Below are 24,136 nucleotides of genomic sequence, written 5' to 3'. Positions count from 1 at the left end.
CATTCATTTTTTTTTTCTTTATTTCATCTCAACTTTTTTTTGGTAAACATCATCTGGCAACTTTCTTTGTATAAGTGCCACACTCATTCAAAGTGGTTTTGCTCATCAGGCTATCTGGAGACTTCCACTCAGAATTCAAGATCTGGGTTGAGCATCTTTCCTTGGAAACCCATCACACATCACTCTTCCCCATGTAAGACTGACCACTCCTTCATGTATTTCATTCAACTTTCCGTATCCCTCTGTCACAGCCTGTTTTGCCATATTGCAGACAGTTTAGCAGTGTCCCATCCTTATTAATCCCTGAGATATTTAGAAGGAGACTTTCTCTTTCTTTTCGAGAACTGAAATGAGGTAAAAAATAAAAATGAGACTTTACAAAAGGTTTTCTATGTCAGCACAGGCAATGGATTGGACAATTCTGTTGTCCAGTCATAAACCTCCAATTATATCTTAGACAGTAGAGCCATTCCAAGATAAATAAATAACTTTCATTTGCAGAGTGTCATAGCATTCAATGTCCTTCCTCTTGTTTCAGTGATAAATATAACATGACTATGCTAACTAGGGGCAATTTATTTTTCTTGACATTCTGTAGACATTCAGAACAGAATGTTAAGTGTTGCATTATCACATGAAGATGGAATATATTAATGAACTGCTCTTGTCATTACTTGTTTTTACAACTAAAATGTTGTAACAATGTAAATGTTAAAGCAAAGTACAGTGTCACCACTGCATGCTTGCATCTGCCAGTTGTGATGGCAATGTTAGGGACATTAATTTGTGTTTTGGCTTTCATGAGAACAACAGAAATATTAAATATAGTTTATTCTATGAATTAAAATTATTTAAGTATTTATAATTAACCCCTGCAGCTATTTTTAATGATGACAAAGAAGTATGAAAATTATTCTATTCATAGTCAACATATCACTCCAGCTATGATTTTTATCCTCATCCTTTGCAACATCATTATTTTATACATAGGGAAACTGAGACGGATTAGTTTGGCTCAATCCTATACTCCCATATGTCTGTATTAGAGCCAAAGATACAATTTTGATAAAATTTTTACATTCTTTTGATTCACACACCCTTCACTGGTTGACATCAAGGATAGGCAAACTGGCTCCCACTTTCTACTTTTCTGACAAACATTATTTAAAAATCAATAGTACTCATCAATGACGTTCTATTGAAATTAACCTTTATTCGAGTTAAGAGAATTCTGTAGATATGTTGTTCTTGCACTTTTGCTAAATGTAGTCCATTTGAGCAATAAGATATAGTACAAATGGCCCCTATCTACTTGGAGCTTAAATAAGGGTAAAACTCAGGTGCTGCTTTGCACAGCAGAACAGTAATCTAGGGAAGTAATAGTTTAAAGTGATCTAGGGAAGCACTCCACAATCCATTTCCAGGCATAAAATCTACACACACACTCACACACACACACGCACGTACCATAATGCCTAAGTATATTTTTACTTAAGCCATTCTAGGCGGTTTATACTCACTAATCTCCCACCTCCTACATAAAGCCCAAACACCTGTACTTCTGTTGGAACAATTCTGTTAGAACATTCTTCAATGAGACTACTGGGGTTAATTGTAAAAATCTGAGTATTATCCAAAAGAGTCAATCATACTGGCAAGTTTTAATTAGGACTTAGTTTTATCCTTCTGTTCTTATGTGTATATTTTCATCTTTATCAAAAGTATTATGCATGAAAATATTTGCCAAGGAGTATAAAGCAGTTATATTTATTTAAATTAAAATTTTTGAAATGAAGTCATTTGAATTTCAGTAGTAACAGACATCCTTTGAAACCCTCATTACTCTGAATATTTTTAATAGGAAATTGTCTTATAATGAAAACCAAAATTAAATGAACCATTACAAGTTGTATGCAAAATTATGAGCTCTTTTTATCTTGACTGCTAAACAGTGAAGAAGAGTGTCAAGTGTAACAGCATATATTACTTTTGTAGAGAAAAATATACCTATTAACACAGAGAAAGGATTTGCTGTCTCAGATTTGCCCATGTGCATTTCTTCTTAGCATAAATTGATGGGTTGAAGCACAGATAGAATTTTACTACATCAGGAAGAAAAGGGTAAAAAGAGACTGTGAAATTTTATTTTTAAACATAGTACTTTAAGAATAGACTCCTCCCTTTGATTAGAATCATTTATTAATTCTTGAGATGTGGTGGAAAATATTGGAATCATTTATATTGATCACTAAATCTTGTCCAGTGTATTTTTAGTTAGATTGTAAGTGAGTTTTGGATAAGAGAGAGGTAGGGCTGTAAAGCAAAACAGTTGGTTATTATTCAAATATGTTTATATTTTTTATTTTCAATCCCTAGACTAGGTCTCTCTGTAGATGATCTATAATTATTGGAACATAATTGTCCTCTTCTGCTGTTACTTCTTTCTAAGTCCCTCACAGCCTAAGTAGCTTATTCTGCCTTGCCCACATTTAAAATAAAATTTATGCTGACGTCTATTATAGAAGCATAATAGCTACTCCAGTTTTATGGCATTTCTTAAACTTTGTCTGTGTGTATGATTTTAAGTGTAACATGGATTTTCATTAAAAATGAGCCTTTGTGCTCCTTTGTGATTTGAGTCAAGTTTAAGCTATCTCCTTACATTCAAATATACAGGTTTAGAACACATGTCTTTTGCATTGAATTCCTCCCTACACTTCATGGGCATATGCTGTACTGGAAAACCCAAAAAAGATTTCAATATGATATCTGAAATAGTTAATGTGGTAGGGAGAATAATGGACACCCAAAAATGTTTGTGCCCTCATCCCCAAACCCTGTGTATATGTTACTTTACATGGGAAAAGGGATTTTGCAAGAATGATTAAATTAAGGATTTTGAGAAAGGTAGATTATTCTGGATTATCTGGGTGGGCACAATGTAATCCTGTAGTGATTAGTAGTTGAGCCCTAAGATCTTTTTTGGTTAGTAGCTATTAAGTTATCTCTCTATGAAATGGAAAAAAAAAAAAGAAACTCCAAAGCTCTAATTATTTGGTTAGTAAGTCAAAATCATGCTAAATTTTCTTACATCTATAAATCAAAATTCTAGGGGCACATGCATGGCTCAGTCGGTTAAGCGTCCAACTTTTGACTCAGGTCATGATCTCGTGGCTCGTGTGCTTACAGCTGGGAGCCTGGATCCTGCTTTAGATTCTGTGTCTCCCTCTCTCTCTGCTCCTCCCCAGCTCATGCTGTCTCTCTGTCTCTCAAAAATAAATAAACATTATAAATCAGAATTCTATAAAAATTGTTACTTAAGAAAAAGAAAACTAATTGATAACAAATCTTCAGTGTCATAAGAGCTCTAATAAAGTTTACTCATTGGGGTGTCTGGGTGGCTCAGTCAGTTGAGCGTCCAACTCTTGGTTTCAGCTCAGGTCATGATCCCCATGTAGTGGGATAAAGCTCAGTGTAGACATTCTTTCACTTTGTCCCTCTCCCCCACTCATGCCCTCTCTAAATATAACATTTTTTTTAAGTATCCTTATTAGGATAGAAGTAGTTCATATGATTCTGTCTCTTTCTCTGTCTCTCTCCCTGTCTTTTAATTGTGAAGGTGAGATCTCATGGACTGGACTCAATTCATGGCCACACTACTGCCTATGAATTGGTCAGAGCTTGAATATACTAGTTTAATGTAAATTTATTTAAACGGTCTGTATATATGCCTCCAATAGAATGTGAGAATATACTTTATTGATATAGTTACATTTAAACCACATGAAAAAAAATCAGTGAATTGATTTTGTCAATGTATGAGTTTTCTAAGGATGATATAACAGATTACTCACAAACTTAGTGTATTGAAACAACAGTTTATTCTCTACAGTTTTAGTGGTCAGAAGTCCCAAAGCAAGGTGTCCTCAGAGCTCTACTTCCTTTGAGGCTCTAAAAGATATTTCATTCCTTGTTTCTTCCAGATTGTGGTGGACCTTGGCATATCTGGGTTTCCAGCTATATCACTGTAATCTCTGCCTCCATCCTATCATGGCCTTGCCTTTGTGTGTCTCTTCAAAGAATAATTGTTACTGAGTTAGGATTCACACAGATAACTTAGGGTGCTTTCATCTCAATATTCTTAGGTTACTGCAAAGACTCCTTTTCTAAATAAGATCAATCACTTTCATAGATTCTGGGAGTTTGGGTATCAGAATGTCTTTTTTTTTTTTTTTTTTTTTTTTTTGAGAGAGAGGTGTGCACCACTCAAGGCACTATAGTCAGTGATGAGAGAGCATGGGACAAGCTGAAGGCAAAGTACAAACTAACAGCACCCATTCCTCCTCCCCACCCCCCCTCCCCCCCGCCGCCCCGGTGGGATATGTGTGACTTTGCTCAGGCATTCCTGGATGCCCAAGGACAAAGAAAATGACAGAAAACAAATGGTTAAACTGATAGGGTCTCCTTCAGTTTACAAATGTCTTAGTAAATTATAAGAAAAGGCAATCTTATTAATAGCCTAATCTCCAGAAACCTATAAACTCAGTTTTCTGGAGCCCCAACATCACCCTTCACTCCATAGTCATGTGGGGAACAAAGGCAAGAAGAAATGGCTGGTAAAATTAAATTTCCTTACAACCTGAAGCCCAGTGACAAATACTTGAGGCAAATACGGAGTGTAACCTTTCTCCAAGAACTCCCTAGTGTCTTAATGTTAATGTTTTGTTAGAAAAACCACCTTAGCTTGACAATAGCTAGGCTTTCAGTAATCTGTGAGTTTTCAGCATATGAAAATCTCTTTGGAAACTTCCCTTTTGACTTTACCTCCCCCAGCCCCATAGTGTGTGTGTGTGTGTGTGTGGAGAGAGAGAGAGAGAGCCACTCTTCACAACCCAAGTGCAGCTCTTTCTACCCATGGGTCCTGTCCCCATGCTTTAATAAAATGACCTTTTTTCAACAAAGACATCTTCAAAAATTCTTTCTTGGCCCCATGAGCCCCATTATCACCCAAAAACCTCATCAGTCAGTTTAACAGTGGTCACTTACTTTTATGTTGCAAATTCAAACTCTTCAGAAAGTTCAACGCACTATGACTAACAAAATTATCTTTGCAAAATAGGCAACTGCATTCAATTTTTGACCAACATGGCCTTAGCATTCCCCTCAACTTGATTAAACTTTAGATAGGTTTCTTCCAAACTCTAGACCTCTGACCTCTCTTTTCTCAGAACATTTATTTTAGAGAGTTTGCAATAGTAAATATATTCTCTACCCCTTTGAGATGTAAATCTTCTCTCGAGAAAATTGAGGCCCATCCCTTTGAAATGTAACCATCAAGAACTGTCCCTGTTTTCCTGTCTCTGAAGAAAATTAGGAGTCAAACTACATTAAGTGCCCATTAGCAAACGCAGATGGCCTAAGCATATGGACCAACTCCCCCTTCCAATGGCCTCGACTACATTTCCACTAGCTCACTACAGCTCTTCAAAATTCTCTCACCTTTTGTAACTGTGGAATTGATTTTAATCTGTCTCCTTAACTGCAATATTTTAAATAAAGTTATCCTTGCCTTTTTAATCCATCTGATGCAATTTTTCTTTGACGCTTCTTCCCGTACTTGCAAGGATCCAAACTAAATACTGGGCCAGATTCATCTGTTACTTATCTCCAATAACCAGGCAACACTGGTCCAGTCAATTTAGCCCCTTAAAATCTCAAATGGGTTCTTTCCTACTCATGCCTATTTTCATTGTCCTAGTTCACAGTACAGAACCACTCCTTGTCTGGAGGGCTGAAAAATCTTGGCAAAATTTTCCCTACTTCCAGTTTATCTTACTTATAATCAATTCTATTTCTCTGACTCAAATTGCTTTTCTGAAAACAAAATCTATTATCTTGTCACTCCCCTTTCTCAGTATCTCTGAGACTCTCCACTGACTGTAAAGTCAACAGTCCTGAGAACAGTGTGCTGATTTGTGCTCTGTCAGTTGCTCATATTGAATCCTGTTTCCCAGAATCCCCCCTCACTGTATGGTTCTCTGTATGTTAGAGTAGACCACAAGTTAATTTTGAGCAGACTTTGGAAGGCAGAAGGAAAGCAGGAAGTGAAGAAGCAGGCAAACCTCTCTGAAGATTATCAGGTTAGATAAGCTGACTTGCAAATACAGAAGTACTGTCCTTCTTCTGTCCTTATTCTACTCCATTCCAAGAACAGCTCTCTTTTGTGATTGCCACTCCTGCTGAACAATAGTAGCCAGTAGCTATCCAGATGTGAAAGCCTTCTATATCTCTCCACCAGCCTCATTTCATGGTCCTACTGGACGTGGTTGTCTTCTCAGATTGGCCTGTAAGCTCTGACATATCCACAAATGCCAGTGTTTCTGGTGGGCTAGTTAGTGACTTCACAATGATTCTTCAAATCTCCCTTCTTGATTCTTACTTCATCAGCTTTTTTTTTTTCCTGCAATTGAGAAAGGTCTATTACTGTAATACTGTTTCTGCATCTCTAGTTGAACTTTAACTGATAAAGATGAACTTAGGCCTAACCTTCTCTTTACTTCTTCTAAAATCAGACATATTACAACTATGTTTATGGTTCTATTCATACTCTTCCCTCTACATGTAATTCTGATTATGTTCTTCTTACTTCTTTCTGTTTGTTGAACTCCCATACATCATTCAAGTTCTCAATTTATATACTGCTTCCATGAAAACTTCTAACCATCCCAACCACTGATGGGATCATTTACTGTATTGTCTGAGTTCCATTTATAGTTTGCATTTGTAACTTGCTTCTGCTTTAATTGTATCTATTTGCAAGTAAGACAATACAGTTTGATTCAATATCAGACTTGACACTGATATCTTCTTTTTGGACAGTTTCTTAATTATAATTGTTCCACCAGTATTAAGCTAACTGTTGGACACATGACATCTAATTTTATATCTCTTTAGAAGTAGACTTTTTAGGGGCATCTGGGTGGCTCAGTCAGTTAAGCATCCGACTTCAGCTCAGGTCGTGATCTCACAGTTTGTGGGTTCTAGTCCGGCGTCGGGCTCCATGCTGACAGCTCTGAGCCTGGAGTCTGCTTGGGATTCTGGGTCTCCTTCTCTCTCTGCCCCTCCCCCCATTCATGCTCTCTCTCTCTCTCTCAAAAATAAAAATTTTTTAAAAATTTTAAAAAGAAGTAAAATTTTAAAAAGTATTTATAACTGCTAAAGTTGGAGGTAATTTTTCCTTCTTTGAATGTAATATTTTATATGTACATACTTTGTGGAATCACTGTTCTATATCCTTTGTTATGGTTATTTCTACCTGTTTCTGAGCTCCTCTGCTAGATTAATAGCATTTGAATGAAATACATTGTATATATGCAAAGAACTTTTGAATCACTGAAATGTTCACAATATATATGTATAATGTTCACAATGATGTATATGTCTTGTATAGTTTAGTTCAATCATCACATTTAAATGAGACAATTAACTTTCAAAAGAAGACCACAAACACAGGAAACCTTCAACTGATTAAAACTCTTAAAATGTTTTATTCTGTTTTCCCTAAGGTATAAGCTACTCAGAAATTAAAATTATCCAGCTGTCAGGTTCTGAGCTCATTTATGGGTAGCACATATTCATCTAAGTAGAAAAGCTTTTTTATGGATGATTTTGTTTTCACACATTACTGGTAAACATTTATGATGCTTTAATTCCTACGCCTTCTTTAGGTAACAGATGTTGTCTATTGACCTTTGTTAACTACTTCACTAGGTGTGATTTTGTGGGTGGGCTGCTCAGATTTTGTGTTTGGCTCAATGGCTTTATAAGTTTTTATTAAACCAGCTTTGACAAAAATCATACCCTTGATTTTAGATATACTGCCAAAACAGCTTTATTTATAATTAAGTAGAAGTAGAAAAAGAAGAATTGGGGAATGGTGAAAGGCAGAGATGAAGAGGACAAAAAAATCCATTATATCAATGGTTTCCAACATGTGGGCGTCTGATATGTAGAGAGCCATTAACTCACTACAAATGATGTATAAGTCCAAACATTTATCAGGCATCTTTTATAGAGTGCTTGAATAAAAATTTACATGCATGTGGGGTTTTCAAACTATATAAATGTTATTTTGAGAATATGCAATTAATTTAACATTACTTTGTTACAACTATATTTTCTATAATATACTTTTTTCAATATACAGTTGCTGAAAGCAAAATTATTCCTTATGCAAGTCAATAAAAAGCTTACCCAAAACACGTCCCTAAACTTTAATAGGCTAGAAACCACTGCTTTATGCAACTGAAGTACGTATGATATGTTTTCCATGGTCTGTGCAACTGAGTGCTGTCTGCAAAGTGAGAATTATAAGTAGCAAATTATGCGTGTTTATAAATTCCTACTTGTAATATCAGAGAGCAGTGGCCTTAAAAGTAATTTAAAAGAATAACGCGAAATAATACTTCCAAAAAATAATGCCAAAACACCTCCACCATCTCCAATTCACCATTAATATCAAAACCCAGTGATCTTGCAATATTTGTCCTGAGAGGAGTATTAATGAATAACTGCATCCAAGGCTAAATAGAGGTTTGAGGTATGCGAACCAAATGAAAAATGAAAATAATGCAGACATTTAACAGTATAATTTTAAAGCTTGGTTTTTACCTCTTTGCTTTTTTTTACTATCTTTGTTTTAGTTCTCAGTATCAGTGTTAAGGTCAGGCTTTGTCTATAGTAGTGGGTAACTCCAAATAAATGTCTCTAAATGTCGTTAGTCAATATATCAGCCAATGTGCAGAGGTGGACACATACCAGGGATACATTTGTCCTACCATATATCATCTGGAAGCTACCAGTTAATAGTGATCAACTGGCCTTTCAAAGATGCAGAGGTGATGCTAGCTTAGTGAATTCTTCAGGTTGTTATTAGTCCTTGTACTAATGCCAAATATGTGGTGCTATACATGTTCCCAATAGGTATTATATATGGGCCTGATAACCAAGGGGTAGAAATAGGAATGATAGTGCTCATCTCATTAAATTAGATTAATTCTGGGAACCTGTGTTTTTTTTTTTTTAAGTTTATTTATTTTGAGAGAGTGACAGAGAGAATGAGTGGGGAAGGGGCAGAGAGAGAGTGAGAGAGATAATCCCAGGCCAGCTCTGAGCTGTCAGCACAGAACCTGATATGAGGCTTGATATTCCAGGTGATATCATGACCTGAGCTAAAAGCAGCAGTTGGATGCTTAACTTACTGAGCCACCCAGACACCCTGGAATTTGTGGTTTTTATTCCCCATCTTTAGGTTCCTTAGCAAAATGTTTCGTAGTTCAACTTCATATCTGTCATAATCTATCTGGTTTTTGTGAGAGTAAGACTGGTGAAGTACATGTGACTATAAAGAGGACCATGACCTCTACATATTTTAATTATTTGAGGATTATACCACAGAAGAGCCATGAAACCTGGAATATGATCCTATAATTTTCTTATTCTGATTGGATTTTGGCTTTCTCATGTAGAAAATCTGAAACTAAAATATTATTAGCAGTGGTTTTAAAACTCATTTTAATAGAAGTTTTATTCCTTTAGTTGAACTAAAGGACACTTGATTCAAATGATTTTTGTTTGTTTTGTTTTATTTACAAATGAATTATGCTAATAAAATGCACTCAATTTATTTTTTCTCTCAAAATATGTTTGTCTTTAGAACTTAACACCGAGTTCTTCTATTTTATTTTTATTTTTTCGAGAGAGAAAGAGCACGAGTGAGAGAGGGGCAGAGAGAAAGGGAGGATTCTCTTCAGGCACTGTCAGCACAGGGGCTGGTGGGAGACTCAGTCCCATGAAATGTGAGATCATAACCTGAACCAAAATCAAGAGTCAGCCAGTTAACCAGCTGGGCCACCCAGGCACCCCTCTTCTTTTTTAAATTGTTAGATATAATAGTATGCAACTTGCAAAAATTATATCCATAATTACCACATAGATGTATTACTTCAGTAATTCACAATGTTCTCTAAAGGGCACTGTGACCTCCAGGCACTTCACCTCATGATCAACATTGAGGGCAAACTAAAACTTGAAATCACCGAGATTTTTTTCCAACCTGAAATTTTAATTTAAGTGTGATGCCATTTGTTTCCATTTTTCACATTTTCTTGTATCACCTGGCAATGCTACTAGTCCTCCTAATGTGATGGCTAAAGGCTCCTGTGTATTTATTTGTGGGAATAGTAATGCAAAAAAAAATAGTAATGCAAAATATGGATTTAAGTAAGTCACTTACTGATTAATTATCCTAAGTCTCAGGAGTTTTCCAAACAATGGAATATTTTTTTGTAAAGAAATATGGAGAAAATTTGCTCCCTCATATCCAAACAAGATAATTTTTCAGGTATCATTTGTATTCAGATCAAACTTTTCAGAAGAAGCATTTTTGAGATTTACTGAGAAAGTGATTACAATAGATTGCTTTTCTTATGATGGCACATATATTATATGCATATAATTTTATATATATGTGTGTCTGTGTATATATATATATACACATATATATATATACATATATATACGTGTATATATATATACATGCAAAGTTTTAACATTTACTTAGCTTTAAAACAGCTGAATATATTTCCCTTAATCTTTGAAGAAATTTATCTCAGGATTGAATAGAAACATAAAAAGCTTATACTGAGAAAGAAATTTTAAGAAGTTTATGACCCAGATAGAGAATAATAAAAATGCTCTATGATATCATTTTCCATCTCTAATACACATCTAAGTATAGATAGATTTGAAGTGTCTGCCCATGTTCTCATGTAACACATACAAACCATTTACATTGAATCCCTGAATCTACATAAGCATAAAACTCTCTACAACTGTTACCTCCAGATTGAGTCAGCACATGTGGGTTCCAGTCTTTGTCCCAAACCAATGGAAGTTCCTCAGGGTGATGGGCAGCGAAACATTTAAGCCCTTTCTAAATATGTTCCTAGTAAGGTTAGCCTTGCATTCACTTCCAGTCTCTGTGTAATTAACTTTAATAGCCCCAAATCACAGCTAGGATAAGCACCATGCCCCAGATCAAATAATAAATAGAGCACAGTACATTTCTCAAATAACCCCATCATTACACATGCAATTTTTCTCAAGTCTCCTTCTGAGAAAGTCATTTCTCGTTCTTACAGATCTCAGAGGGGGTGAGAGCACAGCCTTATAATAATATTAAGGAGGACACAAAATCAATAATAGTATTAAAGAGGACACATTCAAATTTAGGTGACCCTAATGTTTTCTTCAAAAACAATGAATGAGTAAGGCCTTATAATTGTGCAGAATGAGAGCTTATTACTGTGAATCTCTCTAAACCATTGCAGCACTAGAAATTATCTCCTAACATGGGATCTGGAACATATAAATGAATGGCCAAATAATCAAATGCCAACAGCCTTCAAATAACAATTCTTTGTGTGTGTGTGTGTGTGTGTGTGTGTGTGTGTGTATAATTTGCGTGTTTGTATGTACAACTTTATATATAACATATATTAGTCATATGTAGTAAATAAAAGATCTCATAGATATATCTAGACATATTTAATTACACTTGTGATGTGTGGTAAAAAGGAGAAATATAAGAAAACGTGACAGAGAGATCTGAAGATCTAGTTTAGTTTCTTGAGGGAATATCATTTAAGCTGAAAAGCAAAAGAAGACATGAATAGTGGGGTGCCGGGTGGCTCAGTTGGTTAAGCATCCACTCTTGATTTTGGCTCAGGTCATGATCTCATGGTCGAAGGATCAAGGCCCACATCAGGCTCCATGCTCGTGGAGCCTGCTTAAGATTCTCTCTCCCTCTCTCTCTGCCCCTCTCCCCCACTCATGCTCTCTCTCCCTCAAAATAAATAAACAAACATTAAACATTAAAAAGGAAGAAGACATGGATAGTAGTTAACTAGGCAAAAGAGTTCTATTAAGGAAAGCTCAAATTGAAACATTTGCATAAGTGTCACTTTGGCTTTATACCAGATGTCATACATACTCGGGAATCTGTGTCTATAAGAGGATTCCTGGCCTCATTTTCCCAGAGGAAGTGGCTTCCCGGAGGAAGTGGTATTTGTGTTGATATCTGAAGAAGACTGAAGAATAAGTGGAAGTCAACTAGAAAAAGAGGTGTATATCAAGTGAAAGAACAAAGGGGTTTAAGGAACATGGCTCTTTTGAAAGCCAGTGTGGTTAAAATGCAAGTTCAAGGAAGAAACTTGTAAAATTTCAAGAAATCAAAAAAGATGTGAAGTGAAGCTGGAGGGGCAGAAAGAAGCCAGGCCATGCACTATGCAGGACCTTACGTACAAACTCCTAAACCTGCCCTTTCTCCGTGTTTGTATTTTGTTCCTTGTAGTCCAGACCATGGTCAAAGATTCCATTGGGTCTAAGATGTACCTTTTGTGTGTGTGTGCATGCCTGTAAAGTAAGTATTGATTACTGACTTACGTAGATCTATCATAACAGATTTCTGTTTCTCACTTTTTGTTTTTCGCTCAGCACTCTGTTATTAAAAATGATCAATACTGTTATATGTACATCTCATCACTGCTTCCAGCTACTTCATGGTACTCATCACATATGACATGTATTTCAAATATTTTATATATGTGCTCTATTAAAGGTGGGAACTCCACAATCCTTTAACCTCTCGTTACTATAATTACAATTCATTACATACCAACATATAGGTCCCATCATGGATATCTGTGACATAGTTCTTGCAAATATTTGTGGATTAAAAAATGTGGTAAATTCAAAAATGGCTACGGATGCTTCCCCTTGCTTTACCCATGCTTTGTAAATAGCTGGTATTCTCTAACCCTTGTATTTGTGCTAGCCTTGTGACTTGCTTTGGTCAACAGGACAATAATAAATGTGATGCAAGCTAAGGCTATTAAAGCATTTGTGCATTATGGCTTGTTCTATTGATGTTTTGGACACTTTGCCATATGAGCAAGCCTAAACTAGCCTTATGAATTATGAGGGATATATAGTCTAGTCACCAGAATCACCCCAGATGGCAGCAAGCCAACTCACAGAAGCAGAACCAGAATAAATGACATGCAAGTGGTTGCAGATACATGAGTGGACCCAGCTGAGATTGCTCAAGGAGATGCCCAACTTAATCAAGTTCAATTACGAATGAAATTAAGTTGCTGTTTTGAGTCATTATTGGGGTGTTTTATTGTTTTTGTTTTATTTTTTTCAATGTTTATTTATTTATTTTGAGAGACAGAGAGAAAGAGAGAGAGAGAGAGTGAGCATGAGCAGGGGGTGGGCAGAGAGAGAGGGAGAGAGAGAGAGAATCCCAAGCAGGCTCCACACTGTCAGCAGAGAGCCCAGTAGGGGCCTCAATGAGAAACATGAGATCATGAGATGAACCATGAGATCATGACCTGCACAGAAACCAAGAGTCAGATGCTTAACCGACTAAGCCACCCAGATGTCCCAATTGTTTTGATTTTAATGCAATGTAGGATAACTGATACAGAAATGGGTACCTGAAAGTAGAGTATTGCTGTAAGGAAAGCCTAAAACATGGGCAGAAAAAAATGTCATAAGGAAACTGACAAAGTAGTTTGAAAATGTGGCAATCCATGATATATAGTAGCAGAGTAATTAAATCTAACACCTGCATGCAATAACTTGGAAATTAGAAAAGGTACCTAATGAACTAATGGAACTTAGAAATTGGATAGCTATGCAAAATGTGAAAATGTCAGTTGAATTCTTTCTGCTGTCTATGTTAAGGTACAGGAAGAGAAAGATGAGTTGAAATCAGATTTTTTTGACATCAGCACCATTGACATTTGGGAAGATAAGTGTGTGTTGTAGGGGATTGTCCTCTTCATATTTAGCAGGATCCCTGGTTTCTACCCACTAGGTGTCAGTCACACCCCACCCACTGTTGTGACACCAACAATGTCTCCAGACATTGCCAAGTGTCTCCAAAAGGGGAAATCACTCCTGGCTGAGAAACGCTAAGTTCTTTACTTACAACTTACAATCTTTTCAGTTTGTAAACAGAATTGAGAGAGAATATCGAAGGTCCTACAGTTACTAGATTGAAAAATAAAAACAAAAGTGCTTCTCTTTCAGTCTTACCAGCCAGGAAATGATTCTCAAAACAAACCAGGTCTGGCACCAAAGATCATATTAGGCATGTATCTAGAAGACCCTAGGATGGGACCTTTGAAAAATTTAAAGTGGTACCTTGCACCCCTTCTTAAATGCTAGAGGATTTCTAAGAGTCTGAAAGGTCTTAGTCTAAAGATGTTCAACATGGGGAGCTTTATCCTCAAAGAATTATGAGTGTTTTATTAATGGAGTAGGCTGTATTGTGATATACAAAGCTTTTTCTTTCATATTAATTTTTAAATTTTTTTATTTCCATACAAAAACCCAACCTGGTTTATTAATTTGATTCTTAATATATTAATTTGGAGAGAACAGGTATATATATAATATTAAATCATTCCAACTTGGAATATCTACATATTTATCAATATTTTTTATATTACTTGAGTTTTAAATTTCTTACTTTAACCTCTTGTGCATTTTTTACTAGATTAATTCCTAGATATTTCATAATTTTATACTATTATGAATGGTTTCTTATTGTTAAGTAAGAAACTATTATGAATGGTTTCTTATTTTTAAATATTTTAAATACCACTGCCTGGTATTTATCACTCCATGAATTGCATTTACTTATTTTTAGAGAAATGCTATTGACTTTTATATTCTGTTATTTCTCAACCTTCCTGACTTACCTTATTTATTTTAATAATTTACTGATGCTGGTGGCTTTTCAAAGTAAATGATGGTGTCACCTGCCCAAAATGAGAGTTTTACCTCTTTCATTCAGATTCCTTTAATTCTTATGGCTTGTATTTTGTTTTGTTTTGTGTATTGTTTGTTTTGTTTTTGATTTATTGCATTGGCTAAGTCATCCCTTCCTCTGTTAGCGCACGGCAGTGATAGTGAGTATCCTGTCTGTTTCCCAAACTTAAAGACATTGTTTAATTTTCTTCTCCATTAAAGATACCTTTGTCAGAAGTTTGTGGTATATAAATTCTCACACATTAAAGAAATATCCTTTATTCCTAGTTGCCTAATATTTATTATTGTAAATAAGTTATGAATCTTCGGAAGCTTTTTATTCTTTATTGATTGCTTTTTTCTGTTGATGTGGGGATTTATTTGTATATATTTTCTAGCACTGAACCATTCTTGCATTCCAAGCTGCATTGGTCAGTTCAGGCTGTGTGAGAAAATACAGACTGAATGTCTTAAACAACAGACATTTTTTTTTCTTATAGTTCTGGGACTAAAAGTCTATTATCAAGGTGCCAGCAAATGTGACCTCTGATGACACTTCTCTTCCTGGCTTGAAGAACCATTTTCTCACTGTGTCCTCATGTGGCCGTTTGCCTCTATATGCTTAAAGAAAATTCCTTGATGTGTCCTCCTGTTATAAGGACAGCAATCTTAAGGGATTAGGGCTTCACCCTTATGATGTCATTTAGTCTTAACTACCTCCCTAAAGGCCCTATCTCCAAATACCATCACTTCAAACATATGAATTGTGAAAGAACACTGTGCAGTCCCTAACAATAACTAAAATTTACTTGACTGTGCTTTTTTTAAGTTAATAGGATCTGATTCACTAATATTTCATTCACTTTTGATAAGTTTATTTATAATTTATAAATGAAATTGGATTATGCTAGTCTCTTCTTTTGTGGCTCATACCTGGTTTTAGATTTAATATTACTCTTGCCTCATAAAATTTTCTGCATAACTTTCTTTTTTTTAATTCTGGAAAAAAATATGGGGTAGAAATTAACTACTTACTACTTGAAGGTTTATGGAACTTAATCAAAAGAATCCTTTGGGGCTAGTTTTTTTAGAGAGGAAAACTCCTGAATTTCACTTCAATTTCTTAATATTCATCTATTTTTTAATATTTCTTTTTATGCCATTTTGTGAACTTACACATTTCTATTAATATATCTAGTTCACATAAGTTTATATATTTTATATTTATTTTTTATTATTGAGTTAAAATATATATTTTAACTCAAAGTCTGTTTTTATTTAATTTAATTTTATTTTATTTTTTCTAAGTAATCTCTATGCCCCACATGGGGCTTGAACTCATGACTCCAAGATCAAAACTCACAAGCTCCACCAACTGAGCCAGTTAGGTGCCCCAATTTTAGTGTTTTTGATATGTATTTTAATTATTTGCGTTCACTCTTCTCTCTCCCTTTCTCACTCACTCCTTTTCTCTCTTACTATTTATCTCTACAAAGTTCAGAATTTAGAACTGTGACCAATCTCACATTAGCTGATAAAAATACTTGTATATAAAATATACAAAATGCGTAAAAGTCAACAATAAGAAAACAAAAATAAAAAACTAGAAATGGTCAAAAGTTCTAAATTTGTATGCTTATTTTTAAAAAATGTTTAATGAATGACTAAATGAGCAGCTATATCTTTCTCTCTAGTTCTCATATATTGCTTTCTTTTATCATTATCTAAATTCAGTGTAAATAATTTACACATGACCTATGAATTATGATGGCAGTTCTCATTTTGGTATAAATATTAACTCTGTAGTAAACAAAATTCCTATTAGAACCTAGTAACTATGACAGAAGAGATAAGAACTGATGTCTTATCAAACTAAAGGATATGGAAGTACATTAGGGGGCATCTCCATTGAGTTTATTCTAGAGCCATTATGAGAGAATGCTATTCTTTTTGAGCTGTGTTTCACATTTGTTTGGTTTTTAGTTTTAAAATTTTCACAGTTTTGCTCTGTATGTAAAATTAAGTTTGATGTATAGAATATCAAGTTAACAAATATACCTATAAAAGTCATTAACATTGAACTGAAGCAGTAAAAATAAATAGATGTCAAGGCAGATCATTAAAGGAAGTGGAAATGTTGAGAGGAAATGAATGTTAATTGTTCCATTCAGTGAATTCTAGTAAGAAAAAGTTGATGGGTTGGTAGACAATATGGAAAAATGTGATGTTGTGAGACCATGATCAGATAACGTAAATCCATATTCTTCTAAACCAGGTACAATGATCAGCAAAAACATCATCTACTTTTTAAATTGTTAAAAATCTCAAGTTTGTGGGGCACCTGGATGGCTCAGTCAGTTGGGTGTCTGACTTCGGCTCAGGTCATAATCTCACCGTCTGTGGGTTTGGCCCCGCGTCGGGTTCTGTGCTGACAGCTCAAAGCCTGGAGCCTGCTTCAGATTCTGTGTCTTCCTCTCTCTCTCTGCAGGGAAGGCCCTGCTCATAGTCTCTCTCTCTCTCTCTCTCTCTCTCCCTCTCTCTCTCAAAAATAAATAAAGGTTAAAAAAAATTTTTTTTAAATCTCAAGTTTGATGAGACATTGAAGAAAGATATTTTCAGCTTCAGTAAAGGAAGGATTAGTTTATCCTTATTATTCAGGGGAATATTTATGTAGCAATACAGATTCACCATTCTTTTTCCCTCAAAAGTGTAACTGAAAATATTAATTAGAAAGGTTTCTATTTATTCCTAACTGATGTTTATCATCAAAGATATAGTAACATTTTGGGGAGAGGCATTACAGTATAGCACTTAAGAGAATCCAATCGTATTAGATTCAAATTGATATGACTCCTTGATCTGACACTTTCAGGTTGTGTGACTTTTGACAGTAACCAGTACATTGTTTGTCTTCATTTTGTCAACTTTCAGATGGAGAAATATTGGAGAACATGTACTGAGTTTGCTATGATGAGTAAGTGAAATGATATATGCAAAGAATGTATAATAGAACCTAACTTAAAGTACAAGATTGATATTTATTTTATTTTTTTAATTTCACAAACAAATCTTTGCAAGATACTATAAGCCAAAAAAATAAATGAAATAAAATAAAATCCGTGTTTGTCTAAATAGGGAAAATGAATGATTAAGTTGCTTCCATTATTGCAGATAGATGCAACAAGTGAGAGCAATTGAAATGATTGCTCATATTTTTTTGTGCTGTGTATTTTAGAACATTTGAGAATTAAATCAAATAAAAACATCAAGTCACAGTTCCAATATAATAAATTTGAGAATGTGAAGATATTATATTCATTTTGTTCCAGGTATCATATAGGTATTACTGAAATAACCATTATTCTAAAACAAAATTGGTTTAGAACCATATCTCAGATCATCACTGAATCTTCACAAACAGTATCCTGACTTAAAGATTGTTTTTATATCCCCCAACAGTATCAACTTGTGAATCAAGCTCATTTTGTCCCCCAAGTCTATTTTTCTTCAAAGAGCTTTTTAAAGCCTGTCCAGATTAATCAACAAGGGAAACAGCAGTGATCAATAGACTGAGAACAACATTTAATAAATGTTTTAAAGACTTGTTAGTGAAGCTTAAAAAGCTGGTCACTGAAATATTAAGATAATTTTTTAGAATGTCTTTTATTTACAACAGACAGTTTAAAAAAATTGGCCTGGAACTCTGTAACAAGCCTCACAACTTACTGATGATGTAAGTCCAACACAACAAGAATTTTATTCTCTAAATTTTGTTAAATGGTTGTAATCTTGTTCACAAGAACTTAATATTGAAAAGGATATTGAAATCAAAGTGTGTAAGAAACAGAAATAAAGGATAAAAATAATAAGGGAATGTTTAAGAAAGGGGAAAAATAATAGTGTTAGAAGACAAGTAGTGGGAACAGGAAGAAAAGAAGGCAGAAAAAAAATAGCTCTTGGGAGTTGTTTCTACTGAAACTAACCCCCTCATTGAGTTTGCCATTGTAAGACTTTTGAATCAGAGAACAAAATAAAACAAACAGATAGTTAACTTAGATTATAAGGGCTTCTAAATTTCCTTGGATTCACAAAGAATTCTTATTCTTGTCACATAAAACAATTTATCAGGGGGGATGGGCACTATCACCAGTCCAAATTCTAATGGATTCACATTTAAGTGTCCTTAGCGAGGCCAGCAAAAACATACAAATTCTGCCAAAGGAATACACTGATAGATTTTGTATGAAGTGTTTTCTTTTGTATAGTTAACATGTATTTGAAAATAATTTATTATTATTCCAAGTTATTTTCTAATTTACTTTTATCTAGGTCAGTAAAAATGTTATAATAAAGGATATAAAACAAAACCTTCACCTATAACACTGCAACTGTAGAATACAGGTTTCTACCAGATACCTTAATTTGTTACATTGCTACAGATATAAGGCAAATTTTACATCAGATCCCATGTGGGTATATTTATGTATGTATACATGTGTGCACGTTATTTGTGTATATGTGCATATGTATATCTCTAATAGAGGGCAAGTTTGATCTACTCAATTCTTACTTCAGCTATATTTTTGAATCCTTATGTTGAGTTTGACTATATACTATATGAGAATACAATGGCCAAAAAAAAAATGTCTTCTACTAATAGAACTTACAGTCTAGAGGAAGAGAGGAATATTAACTTAGGTGTAAAATAACAAGAATTAGAAGTGCAATGAAGAAAATATACAGAATTTCATGAAAGTCTGTAAGAGAATGCATGACTAGCCTGAAGGAGTAGCAAAAACTATGATGAGTAAATTATATTTTAGTAGAGATAATAAGGATTACAAGTTAACAGGCAAGGATATGACATGCAGGGGTGGAAAAAGCCCAAGTGTAAGAATCATGGCAATTTTGCAGGACTAAAAGAAAGTCAGTGTGGATAAAATACAAGTACATAGTGGAGATGGATGTGAAGCTAGATATGAAAAAACCATACTATGAGTGGGATTGCATTTTTGATGGAATACTTTTGGAAAACTAGCATCTTAAGAAAATGGATTCTACTCAACACATGATCCAGTACACCCCTCTATTTCTTGATATCTTCGTCAACCTTTTGATTTTAGCCTATAAAATTTGAAGGTATTTTGTCAGATTTAACCCTAATGATTTTATATGTTGATGCTATTATCAATGGTAACTTTTATTTTAATTTCTAGTGCATTGCTAGTATATAGAAATAAAAAGCCTGATGTTATGGGTAGATACTGTATTTAGCAATTTTGCTAAATAATTTACTTTGTGAAGAGTGATACTTAACAAGGTTCTTGTTTATCTTTTTAAAATTGTATTTTCTTGTGTTTTGTTGTGTTAATCCTAATGCCAGTGATTTGTCATAGAATCAATATAATTTGCTGGATCTTTAATACCAGAATATCTCCCTCACTCCACTTGGGCAAAGCCACCTACAAAATCCAATCTCCCCAGTTTAAGTATATCTGTGGTTCCTAGCAGGTGTCCTTGTAAGTCACAGCTGGTCCTAGATTTTAGTTAGTGGCCTTATGATCCTCAAGCTTCTTTCTCCAAATACAAACTAAGCAGAGAATTAAGCATTTATCCAAACTTCTATTATAATGCAAATAGCTCTGGAAAATTTCTCACACTCAGTTAAAGTGGGAAAAAAAATAGAATCTTAAACAGATCTCAATGGGAAAAGTCTTGATTGAATTAGCTAGCTGCTTTATCTTCCTATTCCACTTTGTGGTTTGAAACCTAAAATGTACTGGTGTTTTAAATTGTCACAGAAATTTGATAATGAAAACGTCTGCTCTAGAGAGAAAACAAACGAGCTTATGAGCTTTTGATTTTTTTTTTTTTTAGAAACAGCATCAATGACTATTACCACCCAATAAGATTATGACTTAGTAGCTATATATGTAATTATTTATGTGAAACTTAAAGCTTTCAACACATGGACAAAAATCTAAAGGTTTTACAATGTGATTGCTACAAGATTTCTTATTTCTCCAACTCATTGAGAATAATGGAAATGTTCATCATCTAGCACTGAAAGTTAAGGGTTCTTTTAAACTCAAGATGCACACGCAACCTATTATTTAACTTTATCATTATTATTTAAAGCTTAAATATAGCAGATCTTGCTGGCAGCATTCTATTATAGGCACAGTTTCTCAAGAGTTTATGACTCAATGGTTTGAATTCACATAAGAACAAAATAGCACGTAAAGTTGCCAGCCTGTATTTAATTTGTTTTCTAAAAAGGAATTAAATGGGTTATTTTTTGAAACAAATAGTACAGAGGATATATAAATTAATACATATTTTTCAAAGATCCATATTTTATTGTCACAGAAAATGAAACAGGCTAATATTATAACATCGATATTTCTCTCATTTAAATTCAGTCTCAATTGCAATTCTATGTAACTAAGTTTTAAATCATTATAATCACTATGATTATTAATAGTAATCTTAAAAATGATATTCTGCACAATATTATACCCTTAACATATATTTAAAAGGACATAAGGTAGACACTGGTAGAATTACTATTCATCAGAAATACTTGAGATCTTTACAAAAAAGGGCAGCAAATAGCTGAAAGAAACTTGTAATTTTATAAATCAAAACATTAGTTAAATATACTGAGAGAGTTGTATAAAATTTTTTTATCATGTTTTCTGCTGTGTGAAAAAGGTCCATTTATTGATATAATATTTTATTTTTACTGTGACTTAAAAATGTGACAGAATAATTAAGAAAAATATAGACCTTCATTATTATGATATAGAATGTGGTATAATACATCTAGCTGTGATGCATTACACAGGATAATAATTGTTGATGGCATTAGAGGTATTCATCCAGTCCCACAAAATGTTGTTGCTAGGACGGCATTACAGTATGGTCTATGAAAATCACTATAAATAAATAAAGATTATTAAAACACACACACATAAACATGAAGGAAAAGCTCTTCGAAAAGATCAATAAGAGTGATAACCCTTTAGGAAGTCTGATCAGAAAACAAATAAAAACAAAACAAAACAAAAACAGAAAGAGAGAGGAAACAATGACAAAGACACTACAGACAACACAGGTGTCAAAAGGATAATAAGGGAATAATAGTATCTCTACATATCCAGATTCGACAATGTAGATGAAATGGGCCAATTCCTTGAAAAGTGCAACTAATACAATTCATCCAACATGAAATAGATAATTTCATGGCCTTATAACTATTAACACATAGAAACCATAATTTTTAGAACTCCCTAAAAAGAAATCTGGCTCTGGTGATTCCCTAGAGAATCCTACAAAATATTTTAAAAGAATTAAAAACCAATTCCATATCATCTCTTCCAGAAAATAGAAAAGAAAAAAAAAGAAAACCTCTTTGCTTACTAAATCTGTAAATCCAGTATTATCTGACTTCAAAACCGGGCAAAGTCAGTAAAAAATTCTAAAAGATAAAATAGTAAAAATTGATGATCTAGACTTGATGAAGAGTTTTTATACATAACATTAAAATCACAATCAATAAAAAATAATAACTGATAAACAGGGCTTCATCAAAATAAAAATTCTACTGTGCAGAAAACCCAGTGAAAGAGATTAAAAGACAAGATATAGACTGGGACAAAACAATTGCAAACCACATAAGCAACAAAGGAAACATATATATGATATATATAACTATATATCATATATATATGACTGATATATATTTACATATTTGTGTATATATATACGTATATACTCAGTACGAAAGTCAAACGTATCCAACAGTACGTATCCCAACAGTACGAAAGTCAAACAAGTCCAAATAGAAAATGTGCAAGAGACATGAAGGAATATTTTTTTTTCCTCCTATGAAGTTTTGCTAGAAAAACTCCTATTCCTTCTGTTATTGTTCTTAACACTCTACAATTTACTTTTGAATGGTTTACTTGCCAAATAGGTGGAAAGGATTATTGGTTTAAGAAAAGCCCCAATCAGCAGAGATTATTATATCTTTAAAATACCACAAATAAGTCTGAAAAGTTATCTGGCATCTTGCTGTTTCTGTAGCTGGACAACTTACATCTATTCATCAGCCTGCTGAACTGTTCCCTTTGCAGAAACATAGATTTTCCAAAAATTTTCTACATCCTTGTTTTTAGCTGTTGTGGCTTGCTGAATCAAAGCAGCTGAGTTTGATACAAGTTCAGTGTCATTTCCTTCAAGAATTAATTCCTCTTTCTGGGCTTGAAATACTGAACAAGCAACACCTGGCCTCAACTGAACCCTGCAGATGTATTTTTCACCCGAGAATTTCTGGATTTCAATAAGAGAACCCTTCTCCTGAATAACAACATTGATGGGGAAGTGAGCATACACAGGCCTCATCTCGTAACAGAAGCACAGTGTAATGCCCTTGACCGTGTTCTGTACGTGACCACAGAAAGCATCAATACTAGCCAGTTGTTTTCCATCTTCCACCATTTGTCACCTTGGAGCCTCTTCTGTTTCTTTCCAAGGAGATTGAGTTCTACATTGATGTAATGGAAGTCCCTTCGCAGGGTTCCTCTGGGGCCCTTCACAATAACAGTGCATCCCTTTAGAATGATGTCAACATTTTCTGAAATGTCAGCAGTCTGATTGCTGAGAATGGTCTTCATTCTCACAGTAGATGTAGCAAAGAGCAACACGAAGGAATATTTCATTGATAAGTATATGTGCATGGCTAATAAACACATGATAAACTTTTCAACATCATTAGCCATCAAAAAATGCAAATTAAGTCAGTGTTGAGACATCACTACAAACCTATTAGAACAGCTAACAGAATAAAATGAAACAGTGGCAGTATTAAATGGCAATGAGATGCAGATAAACTAGATCTTATGCATTGCAGGTGGGATGCATGTTCAGTGGTACAGCTACTCTAGAAAATATTTTCACAATTTGTTTAAAGCTAAACATGCATTTACCATATGACCCATATGCATTTATCAAATGGTCTCCTACAGTTTATCTCAGAAAAATGAAAACCTACGTCCACATTCTGTGTACTTGTACATATGTACTTGTACATAATTGTTTATAACAATTTTATTTGCAATAGCCAAAAAGTGGAAACATAAAAATGTCTCTCTGTTGTACATCCATACCATGAAATACTACTGATAAATAATAAGTGTTTATTTGTCAGTAACGTGCAACAAATTGTATGGATCTCAAAAACATGTTGAATGGA

At 34.1% G+C, this 24,136-nt stretch overlaps 1 pseudogene; it reads right to left on the bottom strand.

Moving 5' to 3' along the window:
- Window positions 1-22,983: 22,983 nt before the first annotated feature.
- Window positions 22,984-23,558, bottom strand: LOC106970617 (60S ribosomal protein L9-like; annotated as a pseudogene).
- Window positions 23,559-24,136: the final 578 nt, after the last annotated feature.

This window comes from Acinonyx jubatus, chromosome A2, assembly GCF_027475565.1.
Source record: "Acinonyx jubatus isolate Ajub_Pintada_27869175 chromosome A2, VMU_Ajub_asm_v1.0, whole genome shotgun sequence".
NCBI classification, from domain to species: Eukaryota; Metazoa; Chordata; class Mammalia; order Carnivora; family Felidae; genus Acinonyx; species Acinonyx jubatus.
Note: the sequence above shows the minus strand (reverse complement) of the source record. Positions and strands in the feature narration are given on the sequence as shown.